General features: G+C 40.5%; 1 long non-coding RNA gene across 1 annotated transcript in view; it reads right to left on the bottom strand.

Annotated features, from left to right (window-relative positions):
- Window positions 1–20,939, bottom strand: part of LOC143644827 (uncharacterized) — a 75,401-nt gene that overhangs the window by 18,436 nt on the left and 36,026 nt on the right. The window lies entirely within an intron of this gene.

Consider the following 20,939-nt stretch of genomic DNA (forward strand, 5'->3'; position numbering starts at 1 on the left):
TTAAAAAGGTGCTTGTGTTAGTTAGATTCAGTTGTCAACTTGGCCAGGTGAGCATACCTAGTTCTGTTGCTGTGGACATGAGCCAATGGTAGGTGAATCTCATCTGTTGCTAATTACATCTGCAGTTGGCTAGGAGGCGTGTCTGCTGCAATGAGTGACGTTTAACTTAATTGGCTTGTGCTTAAATGAGAGAACGCAATGTAGCACAGCCTAGCAGCTCGGCATTCCTCATCTCAGCACTTGCAGCTCAGCCCAGGCCTTTGGAGATGCAGAAAGAAGTCACCCCGGGGAAAGTTGTTGGAACCCAGGGGCCTGGAGTGAAGACCAGCAGAGACCATCCTGTGCCTTCCACGTAAGAAAAGAGCCTCAGTGGAAAGTTAGCTGCCTTTCCTCTGAAGAACCAACAAAATAAATCCCCTTTTATTAAAAGCCAATCCGTCTCTGGTGTGTTGCATTCCGGCAGCTAGCAAACCAGAACAGTGCTCAAAATCATTAGTCACTAGGGAAATGTAAATTAAAACCATAGTGAGAATCCCATTACATACTCACAAGAATGGCTAAAATTTAAGATATGGATTATATCAATGTTAGAGAGATGTGGTACAATTGGAACTCTCATATGCTGATGATGGAAATATGAAATGTTATAACTGCTCGGGAAGACATTTTGATGGTATCTTAAAAAATTAAACATACATCTGCTATACACCCCAGCCATTCAACTCCTAGGAATTTACCCAAGAGAAATGAAAGCATATTTCCATACAAGGACTTCATGCAAATATTCACAGCAGTTTTATTTGTAATAATTAGAAACTACCCAAATGTTTGTCCATAGGTCTATAAAAAACAAATTGTGGTAAATCCACACACTAGAATACTGTTCAGCTATAAAAAGGAATAAACACACAGCAACATGGATGAGTCTTAAAATAATTATGCTGAGTGAAAGAAGCTAGACCAAAAAACAGAGCATACTGTATGTTTCTAGAAAATAAAATATAATCTCTAGTAAGCGAAAGCAGATCATGGCTGCCTGGGGATGGGTGGGAGAAGAGGGGGAGGGAAGGATTACAAAGGGGCACAGTAAACCTTGATGGTAGTGATGTTTTCATGGGGGTATACATATGACAAAACTCTTCAAACTGAACTCTTTAAATATGTACAATTTATTTTATATCAGCCATATCTCAATAAAGCTGTTTTTTAAAAATAATACATTGGAGAGAGATAAGTTAATATCTTAGGAAATGGGTGTCTCTGAGTTGTATAAAAATGATCCTTTCCTTCTTTATCCTCTTCTGGGTATTCAAAAGTTTCCAGGAAGGACATGTTATGCTACCAAAATCACAGAAGCTACACCTGTGAAAAAAGAATTAGGACAACAGAGAAGTATGGAGAAAACAGTCTTAACTGGGTGAAAAAAGTCAAAGACATGACACCTTCCAAATGACAAAGGATAGTCTATTGTTTCAAAAGATATAACTTACCAGAGGAGGCTATGAGGGGTTTTTGTAACTTCTACAAGAATAAAAAATATCTAAATCTAGGGCCACTGATGAAGTAGGCACAATATTAACAAAATGTACCATTTAGCTGGACTGTCCAGCTCAAATATATTTGAAATATATCAGTGGGAAAAAGACAGAGGGAATGGGCAGAAGGAAAAGAGGATACCCACTAAAAATAGAAGGCGAACTTTTACATGATATCATGACCCATCATTTCATGAGGTTCTCCCATGAATACAAGGATCAAGGGATAATAAACATAATTAGCAAGTAGCCTGCACTGAATACCCCTTAAAAGATTACATACTGCAAAGTATAAATTAGGCCATGAAATAATGCTATTTCGTCTGACCACTAATTTGGGCTTCCATTCCTTAGAACTATTTGCTAAATCTGTCTGCACTGAGGATTCTCTCTTAGTTTTTATTAATAGTGGAAGTAATAATAGTTTTTAAAAAGGTTTCAGGGGACATAACTAGTCTATGCAGATGATAAAATATTTAAAAGCCCTCAGCACATTAATTATTTTAATATCAAGTATTGAGGTTCATCAAGTAATTTTTTATGTTCATTTATTCCACAAAAAGTCACTAAATGCAATCAACTGTGCTAGATCCTGGGACACAAAGTAGCAAATACAAGCCATGCCTCCCTGGAGTTCAAAATCTAATGACTGGGAAACCTACAAATAGTTGCAATACAAGGTATCATTGGCTTGGAAGAATAAAAAGGAAGTCAGAGACACCTATAGAGAAGAGGTAACACTGAGCAGGGTCTTGATGATTGTGTAGGAGTTCTCTGGTTAGGGAACGAGAGACCATTCTAACTGGAGATGATTGTATGCACAAGGGCAGAAAAGAACTAGGGAGGCAGGGATTATTCGGTAAATGGCAAAAGTTTCCATGAAGATTAAGAATGGGTTCCACCTCCACGGAACTGGACCTGAAGAAAATTGAGGCCCTTTATCCCATGCTGGAGAAGTTCAGGTTTATCCTAGAGGGAATGAGGAGAAGTGTCAGTTATAACTCTGTGGTTGTAATAGAAATGAAGTAGCTTGAGAGAGAGAGAGAGAGAGAGCTGGACTTCAGTCTTCAGTGACCTCACAGCTTCGGACAATCAGGCTAGAAAAGGGGAACTCTCTTCTTACTTTTGTCTTTTTTTTTTCTTCTCCCTACATTTATTTATTCTTTTGGTCTTGAGTGACAGAAAAATAACTCAAATAGTTCAAGCCAAAAAAGGGAATGTATTGGCTCTCAAAAATGGGACAGTCCAGGAGTAAATGCAACTTCAGGCACTGCTAGATGTAGGGATTTAGCAGACATCATCTGATTCTCTTGTTCTCTATTTCTCAGCTCTGTTTTCCTCTCTGTCAGTTTCATTTTGAAGATGGTTCCCCAAAGTGGTGGCAAAGATGGCAACTCACACCTTCCATTATTTATAGAGCTAAAGACTGTACCCAAAAGAAAGCCTCACCTCTGCCAGTTCTGGCTGAAGTTCTGGGGTGAATGATGATGAGCCTGGTTTGTGATCATTCCAGGCCAAGATGAACGTGAGACCCTAAACCAATCACTAGAGAGAGGGACAGAGTACTCTGATTGGCTGAGCCTGGATCACATGTCCAAACCTGAACCAGTCACTGCAGCCGGGGTGGGGAGGGGCAGAGCTCTCTGGCCAGGTCTTGGTTCTGTGCTTACCTTTGGGAGTCAGCCCCACATGGGCTGAGAATGAGGAAAGGACAGTTTTCCAAAAAAATACTGAGCAGTCAAAACATATCCATTACAGCTTCATTCTCCTTTCTCTGAAGACCAGATTTCTCATCTTTTCAATGAGTGTGTGTGATGGTTAATTTCACACGCCAACTTGACTAGGATATAATGTCCAATTGCTTGGTCAGCAAGCACTGACCTGATTGTTATTGTGTGGGTATTTCATAGATCGATTTAAATTATCAGTCAGTTGATTTCATCTATGGCCAATTACCTACAATCAATGAAGGAGATTGCCTTCAGCAATGAAGGGAGTCTCTTTATCCAATCAGTTGGAAGCCTCAAAGTGAGAACTGAGAAATTCAACAGCTAGAAGAATTTCTATCTGTATTTTAGCCAGCCAGCTTCTCTTGCAGAATTCAACCTCACCATCATCAACCTTCCAATTTGTGGCCTGTCCTACAGAATTTGGACTTGCCAATCCCACAGTTGTGTGGACCAATTCCTATAACACATCTTCAATATTTACATACATACAGTACTGTTTCTTTGGAGAACACTGACTAATGCAGTACGGCAAAAGGAATAGGGTCACCCCAAGTTACACTTTCTCTCTAGTTAAGAACTTCTTATTCTTAGCCCCAGTTCTAAATTCCAGGGAGAATCTGACTAGGGCAGCTTATCCAGTGACTTGCCATGGTGGGGTTGAGGACAACCTTAGGTTAATATGACTGCTATAGATCTATCTGTGAATTGAGAGTGAGTTACTGGGGTCATTAGGAGCAAGACACTTCAAAAGGTGTCTTTTGCAACAGATAGAGGCTTTTCACAGGAGAGTGGTATGAACTGATGGTATGAAAATAATTGTGGGTTGGCTTGGGAGCAGGAGAACTAATTATAAGGCAATTGCAAAAGGATGACTCTAAAATTTCTAGCTTGAGAGAATGAAAAGATGGTCGTGTTACCCACCAAGAATGAAACTGTAAAAGGAATCTGGTTTGGGGTGGGCTAGGAAGGAGGAGGTGATGAGTTTAGCTTCAGAAGTGTTTCCTTCAAGGTGCCTGTGAAACATCCAGGTGGAAAAGCTCAGTAGGCAGCTGGGAACAGAGGCCTGGAACCTGAGAAAGAGCATGGTGGATTAGAGATTTGGGAATCATTGGCTTGCTGATGGCTGCTGAAGCCATGAAGAATATAAACTCACTTGCAGAGAGCACAGAGGATGGGCAGAGAAGAGAGCTGAGGGCAAACCTGCATTTAAGGGGCTGTGGCAGAGGCTCTAAGTGCCCTGCCCATATCACTCAGCACTCCTATGCCCAAATATTCTAGTGGAATCCTATGAGAACTATTCATCCAGGCTTTCTCTCAGCCTGAGCGCCAACAAATCACAAGTGCCAGGGATTCACACTCAAGGGAATGCCCTAGCCAGTGACAATGGGTCTAGCAGAATGAATAGCCCAACTCTGAAGAATGCCCCATACCGTCTGGCAGAGTCCCTGTAGGATTATATCCCAGTTGCCCACAGCAGTAACTTCCTCATTAGCATATCCTGTAGTGGCTTCCTTCACTTCCCTGTCTCATTTCCCCACTTTCCTACTGTTGTGTCCTACAATAGGCCACTCACAAATGCTTGTCCAAGGTCTGCTTCTGAGAGAAACCACCCTAAGACAGGAATGCACAAAGAAGAATACGCCAAGGAGAATAAAACCAAGGGGTCTGAGAGGTTGGAGAAAAAACAGGAGATCATGGTTTCTGTGCTGGTTTGAAAGGAAGTGTGCCCCCTAAGAAAAGCCATGTTTTAATATAAGTCCCATTTCATAAGGTAGAATAATCCCTATTCAATACTGTAGATTTGAAACTGCAATGAGATCATCTCGCTAGGTGATGTGATTTAGTCAAGAATGGTTGTTTAACGGGATTAGGGGATGACATGTCTCCACCCATTTGAGTGGGTCTTGATTGGTTTATTGGCATCCTATAAAGAGGGAATATTTTGGAGATTCAGAGAGATTCAGAGAGAGCAACACTACAAAGCAGAGAGTCCACCAGCCAGCAACCTTTGGAGATAAAGAAGGAAGACACCTCCCGGGGAGCTTCATGAAACCAGAAGCCAGGATAGAAAGCTAGCAGATGATGCTGTGTTCACCATGTGCCCTTCCAGCTGAGAGAGAAACCCTGAACTTCATCAGCCTTCTTGAACCAAGGTATCTTTCCCTGGATGCCTTTGGACATTTCTATAGACTTGTTTTAATTGGGACATTTTCTCGGCCTTAGAACTGTAAACTGGCAACTCATTAAATTCCCCTTGTTAAAAGCCATTCCGTTTCTGGTATATTGCATTCCAGCAGCTAGCAAACTAGAACAGTTTCCTAGGACCAAGAGAGGAGAGAATGGGAGAGAAGGTGGGGTTCCATTGGAAAAAATATGAGTAGTGACTTATGCCCTTGAAAACAATAAAATTCGAAATATATGCATATCCAGTTCCCAAAGTTTTCATCAACCTAATGAGGACTTTCACGTATGTCATATTCAGGATGAATATCTGTAAGAAAGGTAAGCCAAATTCATAATCTCCTGAAAAGGAAATCCCTGAAGTCCCAGAAAAAAAAATGTCCTCTGATAGTTAACAAAGCAGGGGAACTTATAAACAAAGCTGAGCCTCAGGCAGCCTGTTGAGGACCTGTGCAGGTATCTGAGAGTGCAGTGCCAGCACTTCTAAATGCTGTATGGAGGATGGACTCCCTGATGACCCTGTTTAATGACCTGTCTGTATAATCACGCCTTGCCCTGTAACTTCGTGGCGCCTGCTCACTATGACTCTGGGCAGGCTTTGTGACTTGTTTTGTAACCCAGAAATTAGGATTTAAGGGATGATTTTGATTACCGAATCATTCCTTTTTGCTTTCTGGGAGTAGACAGGGGAATACCTGAAAGCCCTAAACTATAGAAAATTCAGCTACCCTGGTGTCTGAGATGAGTGTGAAAGCCCTTATCCTGTAAGAGCTGTTACACCCTTCATCCGGTCATTCTCTTTTAGAGCAAAGGCCCTAATGCTAATGAAGTCAGCCATTAACTACCTCCTTCCTTTTGGTTTACACCTGTAGTACTGAAGAGATATCTCTGTCTCCCCTCCTTTCAATTTATGTTCTTTTGTTGAAAGGATAATGATAACACTTGTCTCCTTTTCTGTTTTGAACTTACTATCCGAAATGACTTCATCTCCCACTGCTAAAATCCTTAAAAACCTTGAACCCCCTAAACTCAGGGAGACAGATTTGGGGCTGTTAGGCTGTCTGCTCTCCTGCTACACATATAGTAATAAACTCTCTCTTTGAAACTCTGATGTCTCAGGAATTAGTTATTGAGCATGCCAGGCAGAAGAATCCATGGCCTTGGTCTGTAACAGTTTTGACCAACAGAATATCATGGAAGTGACACTGTTTGACTTCCAAGTGTAAGTCTCCAGAGACCTTGTAGTGCTTCTGCTTGCTCTCTTACAGCCCTCTGCTGAGAACAAGCCTGGGCTTGCATGCTGGAGGCTGAGACCACATGAACAGGGACAAGTCACCCCAGTTGTCCTAGTCAAAGCCCCAGACATGTGAATCTAGCCAAGATCAATAAAGCCACCTAACTGACCGCAGGTACAGGAATGAGCCCAGCCAAGACCAGAAGAATTATCCAGTAAAAATAAAAGACTGAGGAACAAAAATAAATCATTAAATGAATTTGGGGGTTACTTGTTATGCAGCAAGAGCTAACTTCTGCTCTTGCTATGATATAGGCTTCACGCCCATTAATGCTCAGTGAGTGACCAGGGCTGGAAGGGAAGGCAAGTTACTTTGGAGCCAAGGTAATAAATATGAGGTGGTTTCCTTGGAGTAGCAGACTAGTGGTGCCAGCACAGACAGAGTTCCTTTCCCTGCTGCACCCTGAGTAAGGAAGCCATATGGTCAGAGTTCCACTGACTTAGCAGTGGCCCATAACAAAGTGGATGTGTTCAGAGCCCTTCCAGTTCTTGTAGGTTCACCTCCTTTCCCAATCAGTCATGTGACTTCTGCCAGAGATGAAAGAGACAGCTGCCTGAAGAGCACAATCACTTCTCTCCTTTGACCCTAAACCTCATTCCTTGAGGCTGTCTCGTGAGAAAGTACAGATTTGGTTCAGAAGAACATAGGGAAGCTGGAAATAAGGTTCAGTTTGGAAATGGGCTCAAGGAGGCATGGAGAAGTTGCAGATGAGTTGTCATAATTTGTCAGGGCTCTAGGACAGGGTCTAACACGCACTTCTTTGTTCCTTGCCTTTTGTTGCCCCTCCCTTTACTCTTTGCCCATCCCATCTCCAACTAAATAACCAGTCATGCTTTCATATATCCAAACGCTAGCATGGCAAGGGTTCTGGTGTTTTCCCCAGGAGCAGTGGTGAGCTTTGAGCTGATTTGTACCAGCTCACAAGAAACAATTTTTCTGCACTTTTTGTGAGTTGGTTTAAAAGCAAGGTCATTATTCAAAATTAAATATGTAAATTTATAACTAAATAAATTATATTACAACAAATTAGTAAATACTCAAAACTCACCCATCCTAATTCTTTGACCGCATTTTACTATTACCTCTGCTTTCGAGGTCCTTTCTGTCTATTGGACCTGTCTGGTGGGAATACTATATAGTGGTGGGCTGCTGCACCTCTCCTTCCAGTTCCCCATCAGACACCAAGTTGACAGCTTGAAATCAGCCATGGTGGGAGTATGTTCACCACAGAAATCAGCAAATGCTATAAATCAAGGCTTGATTTATTGTTTTATTATCTAGATGAGTTGGGAGTGAGAAGGATCAGCAAACTTCTGTAAATGTTTTAGGCTTCGTGGGCTATATGGTCTCAGTTGCAACCACACAACTTTCCTCTTATAGCACAAAAGCAGTCATAGACAATCCCTAAATGAATGGATGTGGCATTATTACAGTATACTTTATTTATAAAAAGGGGAGCATGTTTGACAAGGCCCAAGAGCTATAGTTTGTTGATCCCTGGTCTAGGCAAAAAACTTAAGAAAAAGTTAATAATTCAAGTTAACTTTAAAAGGGCACCCAAAGCACAAGCAACAAAAGAAAAAATAGATAAATGGGAATTCTTCTAAATCAAATGCTTCTGTACCTCAAAAGACCTTGTCAAAAAGGTGAAGAGGCAACCAACTCAATGGGAGAAAATATTTGGAAATCACACATCAGACAGGGGTTTGATAAGCCGTATACATAAAGAAATAATACAACTCAACAACAAAAGAACAAACAACCTGTGCTGGTTTGAAAGGATGTATGTGCCCTTGGAAAGCCATGTTTTAATCAAAATCCCATTTCATAATGGCAGAATAATCCCTATTCAATACTGTATGTTTGAATCTGTAATTAGATAATCTCCCTGGAGATGTGATTTAATCAAGAGCAGTTGTTAAGCTAGATTAGGTGACGACATGTCTCCACCCATTTGGGTGGATCTTGATAAGTTTCTGGAGTCCAATAAAAGAGGAAACATTTTGGAGGATGAGAGATTTCTGAGAGAGCAGAGAATGACACAGCCACGAGAAGCAGAGTTCACCAACCAGCGACCTTTGGAAATGAAAAAGGAACATGCCTCCCGGGGAGCTTCATGAAACAGGAAGCCAGGAGAAGAAGCTAGCAGATGATGCCATGCTCACCATGTGCCCTTCCAGATGAGAGAGGAACCCTGACCTTGTTCACCATGTGCCCTTCCACTTGAGAGAGAAACCCTGAATTTCATCGGCCTTCTTGAATCAAGGTATCTTTCCATGGATGTCTTAGATTGGACATTTCTATAGACTTGCTTTAACTGGGACATTTTCTCAGCCTTAGAACTGTAAAGTAGCAACTTATTAAATTCCCTCTTTTAAAAGCCATTCTGTTTCTGGTATATTGCATTCCAGCAGCTAGCAAACTAGAACACAACCCAATTTTATAAATTATAGCAACTTATAAAAAAAATGCTAAAGATATGAATAGGCATTTTTCTGAAGAGCAAATACAGATGGCTCAAAAGCACGTGAAGATTTGCTCATTTTCATTAGCTATAAGGGAAATGCAGATCAAGACTACAATGAGATGCCACCTCACACTTAATAAGAATGGCTGCTATTAAATAAACGGGAAACTACAAATGTTGGAGAGGATGTGAAGAAATCGGAACACTTATGCACTGCTGGTGGGAATGTTTAATGGTACAGCTGCTATGGAAGACTGTTTGGCAGTTCCTTAGGAAACTAAATATCAAGTTGCCCTATGACCCAGCAATAGCACTACTTGGTATATACCCAGAAAAGCTTAAAGTAATGACACAAACAGACATTTGCAAAACTGATGTTCATAGCAGCATTATTCACAATCGCCAAAAGATGGAAACAATCAAATGCCCATCAACAGACAAATGGATCAACAAAATGTGTTATATACATACAATGGAATATTATCCAACAGTAGGGTGAAATGACATCCTGCAGCACATGACAAAGTGGAAGAGCCTTGAGGACACAATGCTGAGTGAAATAAGCCAGACATAAAAGGATAGATACTGTATGACTCAACTGTTATGGCCATGGTAACGGTAAAATCAGAGGCTTATGATACAGAATATAGAGGACTTAGAGGTACATAGAGGCTAGAAAAGGGTGAATGGTTAGCTAATGAAGTTGAACTCAAACGTAAGGGAATAGATAGAAGTGAAGGCAATTCTCTAGTGTATCTATAAGTAATATTACCATATTGAAGGTGAACAAGATTGAAAGGGGTTATATAGACCTATGTGTTCCACTGATTAACACTAGAAATATAAATAAATTCTACTTCAAAGGTATGATTCGTGTACAAAGAGTGCTTGAGTCCAAGGAACAGGGGGAAAACTGCTATTGGATTCTATGGGCTATGTTTAAAAAGAAAACATCAGCATTACCACAGCAACAGAAGGGGCAAATAATGAGGGGAGGGACAAGAGTTATGGGGAGGTTTACATTTCCTATTTGGTGAGGGTATGTTTATTAGTTATCTTTTTCTTGGGAACAATGAAATTATCTAAAATTGAGAGTGTTGATGGACTATGGACTTTGGGCATTATACATGATGCCTAATGAATGCAGGTAGCTGAAGAATGCACTAACTGAGAAGTAGATTGGGGAACCATGATGTATATGTATGATCAAATACTATGCTGCTACAAAAAGGAACAGTCATGAGGCATGCAACGATGTGAATGAACCTGTGGGACATTTAGGGAGGTGAAATAAGCTAGAAACGAAGAACAATTACTGTATGGTTTCCTTTAGAAAATGCTTATAAGAAAACAGGGCCCTAGATTGTATACTCTTACAGTAGACACATTTAGTCTGGAGTGGCAATTATTATTTCTGGATTTTGAGAGGATGGTTTATATATCTATTACCTGGTATTTAGAGATGAGAACCAAGCCGATCAGATTGGGATCAAGGTAATTCAGAACACAGGGGTAAGGAAGATATTGTCTATATTTAAGAACCGCACCTAATCTTTGAGACCAAAGGAAGAAAGGTTTATTTGATCTGGAACTGAAATTTTCTGTAGCACATAATCTTACTCAACCTGTCTGGAGAGTTCATTTCAACAACTGAAACACAAGGAGCCCAGAATAAGAATGAGGGCCTTTAATCCTGTATAGCTTATTGTAATGCCTGGAAACATCCTAGAACATAATCAAAAGGTATTGACAAAGTCCCTTGAGGAATGGGAGAAAAACATGGAACTATTAGACTTTACCATCAGGGAATCCCCTGATACTGTGTCAAACATTAGGGACACCCAAATCAATAGGCCGAGACCTTGATTTTTTATTTTAATTTTTATAATGTGTATCTTTTTTTTGCATTTTATTTAAAACAAACTTTTTTTGTTTTTGTTTTTAATTAGAAACAACAAACATACAAACGTTCTTGACATGGTTATAATTAATGGCTCACAATATCATCACCTAGTTGTGTATTCATCACCACCATCATCTTTATGAACATTTGCATCTCTCCAGCAAAAGAAGGAAAAAAGAGAAAAATCAGACAAGCCATATTCCTTACCCCTTCCTTTCACTGACCACTAGTATTTCAATCTACTTAATTTATTTTAACTTTCGTTCCCCCTATTATTTATTTCTTATCCATACTTTTTATTCATCTGTCCATACCATAGATAAAAGGAGCATCAAACACAAGGTTTTCACAATCACACAGTCACATTGCGAAAGCTATATCATTATTCAATCATCTTCAGGGAACTTGGCTACTGGAACACAGCTCTACAGTTTCAGGCCCTTCCATCTAGCCTCTCTAATACACCTTAAACTAAAAAGGGGATATCTACATAATGCATAAGAATGACCTCTAGAATAACCTCTAGTCTCAGTTTGAAATCTCTCAGCCACTTTATTTTGTCTCATTTCTCTCCTCCCCCTTTTGGTCAAGAAGCTTTTCTTGATCCCTCAATGTCGACCCAGCTCATTCTAGGATTTCTGTCCCATATTGCCAGGGAGGTTTACACCCCTGGGAGTCATGTCCCGCATAGAAGGGGGGAGCGCAGTGAGTTCATCTGCCGTGCAAGCCCTTGATCTTGAGGCTTACTCTTGTGAAGCTTATGTAGGTAGAAGCTTAGCCTACCTATAAGAGTTACTTCTGGAGGACCTCTTTTGTTACTCAGATGTGGCCTCATTCTCTCTAAGCCCAACTCTGTAGGTAAAATCATTGCCCTTCCCACTACGCAGGACATGACATTTAGGGGGTGAAAGTCTCCCTGGCAGCATAGATGACTCCCAGGAATGAGTCCAGCCCTGGCATTGTGGGATCAACAATTCCATCCTGACCAAAAGGGGGGAAAGAAGTGTAACTAATAAAGTATCAGTGGCAGAGAGTTCAAATAGAGTCAAGAGGCTACTCTGGAGGTCTCTCGTATGCAAGCTTCAGTTGTACACTGCTACCTATCATAACTTGCCAAACCCCAACCAAAACCATTCCAGTCAACCCTAAAGAACACCTGGGACAACACATAAGATTCTACAAAGGTTCCATGTGTGGGGTAATTTTCCAGAAACCTACAATCTTCAGATGGGTCCCTGGACCAGATAAGTCCTGAAACCTAGAGGGCCTAGTCTCTCCAGAATATCAGCTAGTTCCATTTCCCTACCCCATGTTATTGAAAAAATGGCCATAGCCCAAATACCCCTAAAGAGTTGGATAGAAAGATCGAAGGTGATGGTGGAGTTACACAGAGAAGGTAGGACTTAACAAACCAATATGATTGTTGAATCATTGAATTGATATTTCTTTTAGTCTCCAGTATCTTAGAGCAGCTAGAAGTAAAAACCTAAAATTGTGGATTTGAAACCCATACCAAACACTGAAATCTGTTCTACAATTAATTGTTGTGCTGTGTTTTGAAATTTATTGCTTTTTTTTTTTTTTTTTTTTTAAAGACAGAGAAAGAAGGAAGGATGGAAGGAAGAAAGGGAAACATTTTTAAACATTTTCTTGTTTTTATTATATTTTGTTTGTTTGTTTGTTTTTTACATGGGCTGGGGCCGGGAATCGAACCGGGGTCCTCCGGCACGGCAGGCAAGCACTCTTGCCCGCTGAGCCACCGCGGCCCGCCTGCTTTTTTGTATATATGTTATTTTTCACACAAAAAAGAAAAAATAGTTGATCATGATAAAAAAAATATTTATTTCTTCTAGCCTCCTATATTCTGCAGTAGCTAGAAGGAAAAATCTGAGCTGATGGTATGGCAGTCCATTACAAACTCTGGGATCTGTCCTGTAACTACTTGTTGAAGAGTGCTTTGAAAACTATTGCTTTCTCTTTCTTTGCTTTGTATATATGTTATATTATACAATAAAAAATGTTTGGAAAAAAAAAAAGTGTGTCAGTTCTGTAGCCGTGACCAGAATAAAAAAATTGAGGAAATGTTCTTCTAGTATACTAAAGCTATTATCTTTTTTAGCTCTCAAAATAGTATTATCATAAATACAAAACATTCTCTATCATAAATACAAACTTTCATGCCAGAAGTAGACTTGTTTGTCAAGTTTGACTACGAACAGAAAAGTGCTTCAAAAAATCAACAAAAGCGCTCTTTCTCCGCCGGCGGCGCTCCCACCGCCAGCCAGCCCTCCTCTCCCTCCTTCTCCGCCGGCGGCGCTCCCGCCGCCATCTTGCCCTTCCTTTTCCCCTTCTGCTCTGGCGGCGCTCCATCCGCCATATCCTTCCCTTTCCCCTCCTGCTCCAGCAGCTCTCCAACCACCACCGTGCCCTCTTCCGCCTTCACCGGCTCCTCCGCCACCGTCCTCGACAGCCTTGCCACCCCCACCTTTCCTCCTCCAGAACAGCTACTGGGAGAGTGGAGACGATACAGAGCAGCTCCTGGAGCCACGACGGAGATCAAAGGGACGGCGTACCCCATCCTGGAACAGCTGACTGTCTGGGAGAACCAGCTCTGGTGAGATCGCCGAGGGGTGTGGGCTTTCCCGGGTGGGACGGCAAGCAGCCGGAGTCCCTCCCTTCCTCCTTCCCAGGCCAGCTGACAGAATTGGGCAGGCGGTCCCCTCAGGCCGCGGCAGCTGGCGCCCCCACCACGCGAGGCCCCCTGGACCAACTGAGAGAATTGGATTGGAAATCCCCAGACCACGGAGAACGGTGACGGGGGGGTCCTTCCCAAACAAGTGACTCCCCGGCCGGCTGGGAACGGTGTACTCTCCTGGGCTGCGGCGGCTGGCACCCTACCGCCACGCTTGGTGCCCTGGGCCGACTGGGAAATTTGGTCGGGCGCTCTCCCGGGCTGCGGCGGCCGGCGACCCTCCCCGTGTTCGGACCCCCGGGCCGGCTGGCACTCTTCCAAGCCACTTCGGCTGGCGAACCTCCCCGACAGGGAGAGTTATCCAAAGGTAAAGGACCCACAGCACCTTTTACTGGTGGAACCCGCAGACAAACGTGGGCCACGAGCGCCACCTACTGGGCAGGATAAGAAAAACAGAACCCAGAGATTTCACAGAAAAATCTTTCAAGCTGTTGGGTCCAACACCCAGGGAAATCTGACTAAATGCCCAGACACCAGCAGAAGATAACGGATCATGCTCAGAAAATTGAAAATATGGCCCAGTCAAAGGAACAAACCAATAGTTCAAATGAGATACAGGAGCTGAAACAACTAATGCTGAATATACGAACAGAAATGGAAAACCTCTTCAAAAACGAAATCGATAAATTGAGGGAGGACATGAAGAAGACATGGGCTGAACAAAAAGAAGAAATAGAAAAACTGAAAAAACAAATCACAGAGCTTATGGAAGTGAAGAATAAAGCAGAAAAGATGGAAAAAACAATGGATACCTACAATGATAGATTTAAAGAGACAGAAGATAGAATTAGTGATTTGGAGGATGGAACATCTGAATTCCAAAAAGAAACAGAAACTATCCGGAAAAGAATGGAAAAATTTGAACAGGGTATCAGGGAACTCAAGGACAATATGAACCACACAGATATACGTGTTGTGGGTGTCCCAGAAGGAGAAGAGAAGGGAAAAGGAGAAAAACCAATGGAAGAAATTATCACTGAAAATTTCCCAACTCTTATGAAAGACCTAAAATTACAGATCCAAGAAGTGCAGCGCACCCCAAAGAGATTAGACCCAAATAGGCGTTCTCCAAGACACTTACTAGTTAGAATGTCAGAGGTCAAAGAGAAAGAGAGGAACTTGAAAGCAGCAAGAGAAAAACAATCCATCACATACAAAGGAAACCCAATAAGACTATGTGTAGATTTCTCAGCAGAAACCATGGAAGCTAGAAAACAGTGGGATGATATATTTAAATTACTAAAAGAGAAAAACTGCCAACCAAGACTCCTATATCCAGCAAAATTGTCCTTCAAAAATGAGGGAGAAATTAAAACATTCTCAGACAAAAAGTCACTGAGATAATTTGTGACCAAGAGACCAGCTCTGCAAGAAATACTAAAGGGAGCACTAGAGTCAGAAACAAAAAGACAGAAGAGAGAGGTATGGAGAAGAGTGTAGAAAGAAGGAAAGTCAGATATGATATATATAACACAAAAGGCAAAATGGTAGAGGAAAATATTATCCAAACAGTAATAACACTAAATGTTAATGGACTGAATTCCCCAAACAAAAGACATAGACTGGCAGAATGGATTAAAAAACAGGATCCTTCTATATGCTTTCTACAGGAAACACATCTTAGACCCAAAGATAAACATAGGTTGAAAGTGAAAGATTGGGAAAAGATATTTCATGCAAATAACAACCAGAAAAGAGCAGGAGTGGCTATACTAATATCCAACAAATTAGACTTCAAATGTAAAACAGTTAAAAGAGACAAAGAAGGACACTATCTACTAATAAAAGGAACAATTAAACAAGAAGACATAACAATCATAAATATTTACGCACCGAACCAGAATGCCCCAAAATACGTGAGGAATACACTGCAAACACTGAAAAGGGAAATAGACACATATACCATAATAGTTGGAGACTTCAATTCACCACTCTCATCAATGGACAGAACATCTAGACAGAGGATCAATAAAGAAATAGAGAATCTGAATATTACTATAAATGAGCTAGACTTAACAGACATTTATAGGACATTACATCCTACAACAGCAGGATACATCTTTTTCTCAAGTGCTCATGGATCATTCTCAAAGATAGACCATATGCTGGGTCACAAAGCAAGTCTTAACAAATTTAAAAAGATTGAAATCATACACAACACTTTCTTGGATCATAAAGGAATGAAGTTGGAAATCAATAATAGGCGGAGGGCCAGAAAATTCACAAATATGTGGAGGCTCAACAACACACTCTTAAACAACGAGTGGGTCAAAGAAGAAATTGCAAGAGAAATTAGTAAATACCTCGAGGCGAATGAAAATGAAAACACAACATATCAAAACTTATGGGACGCAGCAAAGGCAGTGCTAAGAGGGAAATTTATTGCCCTAAATGCCTATATCAGAAAAGAAGAAAAGGCAAAAATGCAGGAATTAACTGTCCACTTGGAAGAACTTGAGAAAGAACAGCAAACTAATCCCAAAGTAAGCAAAAGGAAAGAAATAACAAAGATTAGAGCAGAAATAAATGAAATTGAAAACATGAAAACAATAGAGAAAATCAATAAGTCCAGAAGTTGGTTCTATGAGAAAATCAATAAGATTGATGGGCCCTTAGCAAGATTGACAAAAAGAAGAAGAGAGAGGATGGAAATAAATAAGATCAGAAACGGAAGAGGAGACATAACTACTGACCTCACGAAATAAAGGAGGTAATAACAGGATACTATGAACAACTTTACGCTAATAAATACAACAATTTAGATGAAATGGACGGGTTCCTGGAAAGACATGAACAACCAACTTTGACTCAAGAAGACATAGATGACCTCAACAAACCAATCACAAGTAAAGAAATTGAATTAGTCATTCAAAAGCTTCCTAAAAAGAAAAGTCCAGGACCAGACGGCTTCACATGTGAATTCTATCAAACATTCCAGAAAGAATTAGTACCAACTCTCCTCAAACTCTTCAAAAGAATCGAAGTGGAGGGAAAACTACCTAATTCATTCTATGAAGCCAACATCACCCTCATACCAAAACCAGGCAAAGATATTACAAAAAAAGAAAACTACAGACCAATCTCTCTAATGAATATAGATGCAAAAATCCTCAATAAAATTCTAGCAAATCGTATCCAACAACACATTAAAAGAATTATACATCATGACCAAGTAGGATTCATCCCAGGTATGCAAGGATGGTTCAACATAAGAAAATCAACGTAATATACCATATCAACAAATCAAAGCAGAAAAATCACATGATCATCTCAATTGATGCAGAGAAGGCATTTGACAAGATTCAACATCCTTTCCTGTTGAAAACACTTCAAAAGATAGGAATACAAGGGAACTTCCTTAAAATGATAGAGGGAATATATGAAAAACCCACAGCTAATATCATCCTCAATGGGAAAAAATTGAAAACTTTCCCCCTAAGATCAGGAACAAGACAAGGATGTCTACTATCACCACTATTATTCAACATTGTGTTGGAGGTTCTAGCCAGAGCAATTAGACAAGAAAAAGAAATACAAGGCATCAAAATTGGAAAGGAAGAAGTAAAACTATCACTGTTTGCAGACGATATGATACTATACGTCAAAAACCCGGAAAAATCCACAACAAAACTACTAGAGCTAATAAATGAGTACAGCAAAGTAGCAGGTTACAAGATCAACATTCAAAAATCTGTAGCATTTCTATACACTAGTAATGAACAAGCTGAGGGGGAAATCAAGAAACGAATCCCATTTACAATTGCAACTAAAAGAATGAAATATCTAGGAATAAATTTAACTAAAGAGACAAAAAACATATATAAAGAAAACTACAAAAAACTGCTAAATGAAATCACAGAAGACCTAAATAGATGGAAGGGCATACCGTGTTCATGGATTGGAAGACTAAATATAGTTAAGATGTCAATCCTACCTAAATTGACCTACAGATTCAATGCAATACCAATCAAAATCCCAACAACTTATTTTTCAGAAATAGAAAAACCAATAAGCAAATTTATCTGGAAGGGCAGGGTGCCCCGAATTGCTAAAAACATCTTGAGGAAAAAAAACGAAGCTGGAGGTCTCGCGCTGCCGGACTTTAAGGCATATTATGAAGCCACAGTGGTCAAAACAGCATGGTATTGGCATAAAGATAGATATATCGACCAATGGAATCAAATAGAGTGCTCAGATATAGACCCTCTCATCTATGGACATTTGATCTTTGATAAGGGAGTCAAGCCAACTCACCTGGGACAGAACAGTCTCTTCAATAAATGGTGCCTAGAGAACTGGATATCCATATGCAAAAGAATGAAAGAAGACCCATATCTCACACCTTATACAAAAGTTAACTCAAAATGGATCAAAGATCTAAACATTAGGTCTAAGACCATAAAACAGTTAGAGGAAAATGTAGGGAGATATCTTATGAAACTTACAATTGGAGGCGGTTTTATGGACCCTAAACCTAAAGCAAGAGCACTGAAGAAGGAAATAAATAAATGGGAGCTCCTCAAAATTAAACACTTTTGTGCATCAAAGAACTTCATCAAGAAAGTAGAAAGACAGCCTACACAATGGGAGATAATATTTGGAAATGACATATCAGATAAAGGTCTAGTATCCAGAATTTATAAAGAGATTGTTCAACTCAACAACAAAAAGACAGCCAACCCAATTACAAAATGGGAAAAAGACTTGAACAGACACCTCTCAGAAGAGGAAATACAAATGGCCAAAAGGCACATGAAGAGATGCTCAATGTCCCTGGCCATTAGAGAAATGCAAATCAAAACCACAATGAGATATCATCTCATACCCACCAGAATGGCCATTATCAACAAAACAGAAAATGACAAGTGCTGGAGAGGATGCGGAGAAAGAGGCACACTTATCCACTGTTGGTGGGAATGTCAAATGGTGCAACCACTGTGGAAGGTAGTTTGGCGGTTCCTCAAAAAGCTGAATATAGAATTGCCATACAACCCAGCAACACCATTGCTGGGTATCTACTCAAAGGACTTAAGGACAAAGACACAAATGGACATTTGCACACCAATGTTTATAGCAGCGTTATTTACAATTGCAAAGAGATGGAAACAGCCAAAATGTCCATCAACAGAAGAATGGCTAAACAAACTGTGGTATATACATACAATGGAATATTATGCAGCTTTAAGACAGGATAAACTTATGAAGCATGTAATAACATGGATGGACCTAGAGAACATTATGCTGAGTAAGTCCAGCCAAAAACTAAAGGACAAATACTGTATGGTCCCACTGATGTGAACGGACATTCAAGAATAAACTTGGAATATGTCATTGGTAACAGAGTCCAGTAGGAGTTAGAAACTGGGTAAGATAATGGGTAATTGGAGCTGAAGGGATACAGACTGTGCAACAGGACTAGATACAAAAACTCAAAAATGGACAGCACAATAATACCTAATTGTAAAGTAATTATGTTAAAACACTGAATGAAGCTGCATCCGAGCTATAGGTTTTTGTTTTGTTTTGTTTTGTTTTGTTTTGTTCTGTTCTTACTATTATTAGTTTTATTTTTTTTCTCTATATTAACATTCTATATCTTTTTTGGTTGTGTTGCGAGTTCTTCTAAACCGATGCAAATGTACTAAGAAACGATGATCATGCATCTATGTGATGATGTTAAGAATTACTGATTGCATATGTAGAATGGTATGATTTCTAAATGTTGGGTTACTTTCTTTTTTCCGTTAATTAATAAAAAAAAATCAACAAAAGCATCAAGAGCACTTGGCTTTACAAAATTTACAATAAGAGTATTGTATATGTTTGTATGATTTGAGAATTGTGTGCCAAACATATTTTTTTCCAGTAAAATGTATAATGAACTTAGGTACCTATGTACATTCTGGTTGCTATCTTATAAGCACCCAGCAAAAGAGTAGAAGCAAACAGATCCAAGGGGAGGGAGCTATCGCCAAATATCACAAATCAAAAGTATGTGAATCTCTTTTCAGGCCTGCCCAGGAATTCTATGGCAACTCTGTTTTATAGAAACGAACACTGAGGCTTGGAGGTGTGAAGTAAGTTATCCAGAAGCACATGACTAGTGATTGATAAGGGTGAAATTCAAGCATAGGTCTGTTTGACTCCAAAGCTCATCTCTTGCCTGCCTCATGGGAAAGTATATATTTGGTTCAGAAGAACATAGGGAAGCTGGAAACGAGGCTTAGTTTGGGAATGGACTAAAGGAGGCATGGAGAAATTGCAGGTGAGTCGTCCTCATTTCCAGGGCTGCTGTGGACTGACTGGCTTAAACCACAGGAATTTATTCTCTCACAGTTTTGGAGGCTACAAGTCAAAATCAGTGCCAGCGGGATCATGCTTTCTCTAAAGTCTGCAGCACTCCGGGGGTGGCTTCCCAGGTGTCTGCCTTTACTATATGGCCCTCTGCCTCCTCCTGTCTCCTTCTCCTCTGTTCAAATTTCCCGTGCCTGTAGGGACTGCAGTCACATTACATTAAGGCCCACTTTGATTCCCTTTGGCTTCATCTTACTAATAATATCTTCAATGATCCTGTCTACAAATGGGTTCACACCCACCGGACCTGGGAATTAGGACTTGAACATATCATGTGGGGGAAGCAATTCAATCCACAACATGAGCCAGATGAAGGACGGTCAGGCAGGCCTCCGGGGAAGGGACACGTTGTGCTGGGGGCACACCCACAAGGCCCAACATTACCGATGCAGCTGAGAGCAGATATTGGAACATGGCGGTCAGGGAACTTTACTGTGCCATGGCTGCAACAGTAAGGACATTTCAACTCATCAGTGATGGTTTGTAATGATGAAAAAACTGACTGCACATAGAATTAAATGATTTTATGATACAAAACGGAGCATGCTTTTCAAGTAATATTCAGTCAGAGATTAACAGGAGGTGCTTGGCCATGGATGGAGTCACACTGGTGGGTGGATGGTAAGGTACACTACGCTTGTGCTGATTTACAGCTTGCGGGGGGGGGGGGGGGGGAAGCGGGGAGGGAGAGGTGTGAATGATCTTCAGGGCTCAGGCCTTAC

This window comes from Tamandua tetradactyla, chromosome 8, assembly GCF_023851605.1.
Source record: "Tamandua tetradactyla isolate mTamTet1 chromosome 8, mTamTet1.pri, whole genome shotgun sequence".
Lineage (NCBI taxonomy): Eukaryota > Metazoa > Chordata > Mammalia > Pilosa > Myrmecophagidae > Tamandua > Tamandua tetradactyla.